The sequence below is a fragment of the Trachinotus anak genome, unplaced genomic scaffold (genome assembly GCF_046630095.1).
Source record: "Trachinotus anak isolate AG129_WGS33_773 ecotype Australia unplaced genomic scaffold, CSIRO_AGI_Tana_v1 ptg000013l, whole genome shotgun sequence".
Taxonomy (NCBI): Eukaryota; Metazoa; Chordata; class Actinopteri; order Carangiformes; family Carangidae; genus Trachinotus; species Trachinotus anak.
The window spans coordinates 183,197-189,196 of record NW_027273864.1 but is presented as its reverse complement, the minus strand read 5'-3'; the positions used below and the strand labels follow the sequence as shown (position 1 = coordinate 189,196).

The 6,000-nt window shown below is 42.4% G+C and overlaps 1 protein-coding gene across 4 annotated transcripts in view; it reads left to right on the top strand.

Moving 5' to 3' along the window:
- Positions 1–1,852: 1,852 nt before the first annotated feature.
- The window catches only part of nfasca (neurofascin homolog (chicken) a), a 123,500-nt gene continuing 119,352 nt past the window's right edge, over positions 1,853–6,000 (top strand). The window contains exons 1-3 of one of the 4 annotated variants that reach the window (XM_071495244.1): positions 1,853–4,160; positions 4,260–4,342; positions 4,555–5,383. The gene's annotated coding sequence lies outside the window, so the exon portion shown is untranslated. The remainder of the gene's footprint in view (positions 4,161–4,259; positions 4,343–4,554; positions 5,384–6,000) is intronic. The other 3 variants (XM_071495246.1, XM_071495245.1, XM_071495247.1) reach the window with 3 other exon arrangements.

Below are 6,000 nucleotides of genomic sequence, written 5' to 3'. Positions count from 1 at the left end.
GTTTTTCTCTTTAACAAAGTAAGGTCTTGACCTGACCCTGTAAAGATCCTTGAGATAATGTATATTATGATTTGGTGCTATACAAATAAAATTGAATTGAATTGAAAACTGACTCATGGCTGGAAAGGACTGGAGCCTGTCCAGTGGAGAGGACGCCCGCCATGTCAGCGTCCTTTCTGATTGGTTGGCTCCAGTTAACCAGCAGTCAGCGACACGGCCTGTCTGACTTGAGGAGCCTGATGTGATAACACTGACACCTGCTGGAGGTTTACTGGTACTGGCAGTGTAAATGTACATTTCTCTGCAGTATTTCTAAATATTAGTCAGCTCAACAGTCAGAGAATAAATAAGCAACCAAACATGTGGAAGCCTCCATGTGGTCAGAGGTGGATCTTTATGTTCATCAGTATGCCTGAGTCTAATGAACTGCTGTGTGGGCCGCGAGATGACAGGAGTCCTAACTGTCTCTGCATGTATGAGTGGAAATACAGCAGCTTAATGTATGAAGCTTATTTGTTTATAGATGTAGGATGTGCTTGACTGTGCAGTCCAGACTGTTGGTGGAAGCTGCTCAGTCTCCTCCAGGATCACATTCTTCATTAATGTTTACAGTCTACTGTGTTGCTCTATTCTGTAAACACAACGTCTATCTATTGTGCGTCTGTCCTGGAGCAGGGACCCCTCCTCTTCCTGAGGCTTCTTCCATTTTTTTTTTATTTTGGGAAGTTTTTGCTTCTCCATTCTGAGGGTCTGTAGACAGAAGTGTTGTACTCTGTACAGATTATTGAGCCCTTTGAGACAAATATGTGATTTGTGATAGTGGGCTATATGAATAAAATCTGGGCAGTTACACACCAGTTACACACCTCATTGTCTTTCTCCAGTTTATTCTTTGCAAAGAAGGCCACACAGTCATACAGAGAACATTGCAGTCTGCAGAGTGTAAGACAAGGTGACAGAAGAATCTCTCAGTTATATAGTGTAGTCACAGGCGTCTGAGATATCTGCTGTCAAGGTGAACCAACTCTTGGGAATCAACTGGTGGAATTCAAAACAATCTCCTCTTTGCAACAATCAGATGCTTTGCAACAAGCGAGGTCAGACAGATTACAGAGGAGACAACAGCATGAGGCCATGTCACACAGGTCACAGCAGGGCACTTTCATCAGAGTAACACAAGAGTAAATTCATTTTCCATTACATGTGACATCTATTTTTAATAAAGATGTTAGAAGAAAAAATAACAAAATAAAAAATAAGAAGAAGAAATAATAATGAGAAAAAAGGCTGCATCTGTATCATGACGATGACGAGTCAGGTCAGAGCTAGGTCAGTCGCAGCCCTGCAACACCCACTTGTTCAATTGCCCCACCCTCAACTACACCTGAGTCCAACTGAGATGCGGATATAACAGGTAGGTCACCAGAGGTCTGACTATGAAGCAGGTTCAACAAACCCAGGACATCTTTTCATCATCTGGTTTAACTGAACCTAACGTTGGCCATCCTGGATAACCTGACGCATTATGAACTGGTTCCATTAACCCTGAGTCTACCTATATGGCCACCAGTGTGTTTATGTGAAAAAGCTGTTAATTATAATCAACATCACCAGAAGTATTTACTACTTTACTACTGTTTACTCCTGTAAATAAATGAATGAATTATCATTAAGTTTCTTACTGGGTGAGTATTTTCACTGTTCTGTCTGACTATGAACAAACTATTATCAACATATGATAAGGATTAAAAAAAAAAGAAAAAAAAGTGAAAGTCATGTCGGACAGCTAGTGCTGCCGATCAGAGAGGAGAAGAAAATAAAAATAGTTGATAAGGTCAACCTGACTCAAATGTTCATTTATAATAATGAGAAATAGAGTTGATCATTGCTCTAATCAGAGACATTAGAGGTTTAGTTTTTACTTCCACTTCTGCTCACAGAGTCTCCTCATGTTATTCTGAGCTGCAGTGATGAAGAGGAGAGTCACAGCTTCATCACTGTCAGGATCCTGTGGATGAAAGAATCTGTGTTCAGTTCAGATGAAGCTCTAATAGTTCTGATGGAGTTATTTAGTGATAAACTCTCCTGTTTGTTAGAAGCTCTGTTTTAAAACCAGAGAGGACACATGGAAAGACTCCAACAGCAGAATGACTCCACTGATCTGTACAAACATCTACTGATCTGAATTATTTATTGCTTTATTCTAAACTCTTTTGTCCCTGTCAGGATCCTGTAGAAATGATGACTCAGATTTTCCAGGTATCTGATTGGTCAGTAGTTGAACTGTTGACATGTTTTGATCTGATCCTCTGAAGTTAACCAGGCCTGGAGCAGGTTAAGAGTTCAGCATCAGTTATCATGGTGATTTACCCTGGTAACAAGTGAACCACCATCATAGGACCGAAAACCAGAGTTAAACCTGAAGTGATATTGATAGTTTTAGAGACAGAGATAAAGATAAAGGTAATTGATTTAACAATGTGGTTAATTAGCAACAGCATACATGTCCATGTAACGATTTTCTCTTTACCAGCATGAGTGACATGGTGGAAATCCTGTATGATACAGGTCAGCTTATTTGTTTTCACATTATGAATCGATCATTGTGTGTATGTGTGTGTGTGTGTGTGTGTGTGTGTGTTTCTGTGTGACTGATGGAAGAATCTGAATCACAGAACTCAATTGTGGGAGGTGGGGCAGTATGCGGTTGTGTATATGTCATCCAGCTACACTGTGTAGGCTCATGTGTTGATGTTGTGGCTGCTGGCCCAGGAAGTGTTGTTGCAGTCATATGGTGTAGATCCTGTATGATAGAATATATCTACAGCTTTTGATATTCAGGTTGTGATTATAGGCTGTAGCCTGTATACGTTTCCACCAGATAGAAACCTCATTTGAGCTTCATTATTTTCTTCTCCACTTGCATGGTCCCCTATTTACTCTTAATATAATAATGACAACTCCACCTCAATCTGAACACAACTCTTAACCAACTGGACTGTGTGTGAGCTGTTTACTGCACAAACATATAGCAGCTAATTAGAGGCAATACCAGTCCCACCACGACAGTGGGACCAGTATTGTTTGGTGTGTTTGTGTGTGTGTGTGCATGTGTACGCATAATGATGGCAAAATGTGGTCCTCGACACACCTACTGTAGCCAGAACTACCACAGAGGTGGTTTTGAGTATTTTGCCAGGTATTGATCCTTCTGTGAACAGATTTAGTTGCTGTGACAGCGTAGCAACCTCAGCATACAGTCACTAACGTTCACAGGTGTGTAGTTCAGATCCAAAGGAAGGCTGAGGTCAAAGATGGGTTTGGTCCGACCCATGGCTATTGAATGCTCTTGTAATAATGTAGCAATAACTACTGAGTGCTCATGTAATAATGTAGTAATAACTACAGACTACTCATATAATAATGTAGTAATAACTACAGACTACTCATATAATAATGTAGTAATAACTACTGAATACGCATGTAATAATGTAGTAATAACTACTGAGTGCTCATGTAATAATGTAGTAATAACTACAGACTACTCATATAATAATGTAGTAATAACTACAGACTACTCATATAATAATGTAGTAATAACTACTGAGTGCTCATATAATAATGTAGTAATAACTACTGAATACGCATGTAATAATGTAGTAATAACTACTGAGTGCTCATGTAATAATGTAGTAATAACTACAGACTACTCATATAATAATGTAGTAATAACTACTGAATACTCATGTAATAATATATCTTATCTTCCTCATCTTATATACCGGTCTCTTCGGTGGAAGATCCACCCATTTTTCCTTAAAAAAACAACCATTACCTTGAAAATACATAATAACATTACATTATTACTACAAAATAATGTAGTAATAACTACTGAGTACTCATGTAATAATGTAGTAGAATAAACTCTATTGTATTGAACTTTGTCCAGAGAACTCCTCGGGTCTCTGGAGAAGTGCTGGAGGTTCATGTAAATGGCAGTTAATCTTGTTTATGATAAGTTATGCAGTTATGCCACTTTACTTTTGTACTTTTATTTTGAAGAGCACCACTCTTGTTTTGTTGCTTCCTGTCATCGAAGACGCTAGATTTCCCGCTCCCGTCTCAGCAAAAAACAACATGCTCACGATGCTACAGAACTGGTAAAACATGCAAACAAACTATTAACATGACGTATCTTGTGTTGACAGTTGTGAAAGGTCATTTTATCGTGTTTTGTGTCATTGTATTTCTCATGTAAGGACTGTTACTGCGAGGTGTGTGTGAGGAAGACGGGCTGCTAGCAGGCTGAGCTCAAACTTAGCGCCCTTGGAAGCAGAAGGAGGTAGGAGGAGGCTAATGGTGTACTCGTAAAAGAGTGGTTCATTTTATTTATCTTTTCTATTGGATGGTGAAATCTGGTACTATGGCATTTGTATTTCTGTTATTTTTCATAGTTTTCACGGTGTCAGAAGGTGTCAAATGCCAGTGGTGAAAAGAGGAGAGAATTAAAGTAACACCAGTGGAAGCTCTCTGCATCTTGTGTGCTAATTCCAGGTGGGCGCTACAGTGAAAACTCCTTTGATGCAAGAGACCTGCCATCCATACAGAGAAGCTGGCGCCACCTCATCTGAGATCCAGCTGCCAACCTGTTACCAGCCAGCTGACTCCACTCGCATCCACATCCTGCTCAGGCAAGATTAAAAAGGACAGCACACTAAAGGTACAACTACGGATGCTGAAAAAGAGACAGTAAGCGTCAAGGAGCAAAATGGGACTATTTACACACACATACAAGCTTACAGCGTAACTAAAGTGTTAACATACTAACATCTCACATTTAAGGTCAAAATAGTTCGTGAGTTAGTTTCTATTGCATAACAGTTCTGAAATTGATTAATATTTCAAGACAAGTGGTACATGTGTTTAAGGAGTAATAATTCATGATATGTCTAGGGCTCTGGCCCACGTCTGCACTTGCCCCCCCCCAACAAGACAAACACAAACCGTGTATTTGAGTTTTTATGTTTGAGTGAAATGTGACTGCTTGAAAGACACTGAGCTCAGTGAAGGACAGAGACATTTGAAGAGAGCATCATGAGCCTGAACTCATCTGAATGTTTTTGTCAAGCATGTGACATCATGTGTTAACGGACCACGTTAAAGACAGCTGAGGCGGCCCCCTCCCGCTCCCGTCAGACCCACGTGTGACACACCGGGGATAGAAGAACCACAGAGGGGAGGGGTGAGAGAGAGAGACCTGCACCGCATCGACAGGAAACACGGAGTCAGAGCTCCGGTGACGGAGGCGGACTGTCTCTGATGCCTGTGCGGAGCTGACAGTGCGCGGTGCAGCAGCGGGGAGAGGAGCGGCGGACCAGCGCAGGTAAGCGGAGCCTTTCCACTTCCCACTGTAGCTGTGGCTCCATCGCAGTGACGCATCGGGTGGCGTCCCGGTTCTGGCGGGGCCGGTTCGGGGTGACCATGAGAACGGAGGTTGTGATAAATGACAGCGGGACGGAATGCTGCAGCTCCAGTCTCGTCCGCGAAACACCAAGCGCTAACGTCCCGTCCCTCTGCAGTGTGCACGGCACCCGGTGCACACGGCCCCCCGCCTCTCTGCGCATCTTCTGGATGATGCTGCGGTTTTGTGGGATTTGTGCTGCTCTGCGCAAATCGCGATCAAAGGCACCAAAGTCCGGTGAAATGACCGGGCCCGGCCTCGCCGTCTGCATCTGCAGAGGCCTGTGTGTGTGTGTGTGATGTGTGAGGAGAAGTGTCATTGCAGAGGACAGTGATTTTCAGGGCTGTCAAGTTGGGCTTGTTTGGTTAGGCCCCAGGGCTGCATCCTGGGCAGCACTCAGGGTGAGTCAGGTCTGTCTCTCAGCTCTGGAAGTGGATCAGAGCACATCTGACTGTGAGGGAGGTGACTCAAGGAAAAAGTGGAGTATTTATAGTCGATTATGTCATGTCACCCAGTGGATGTCACACATCTGAAAACAG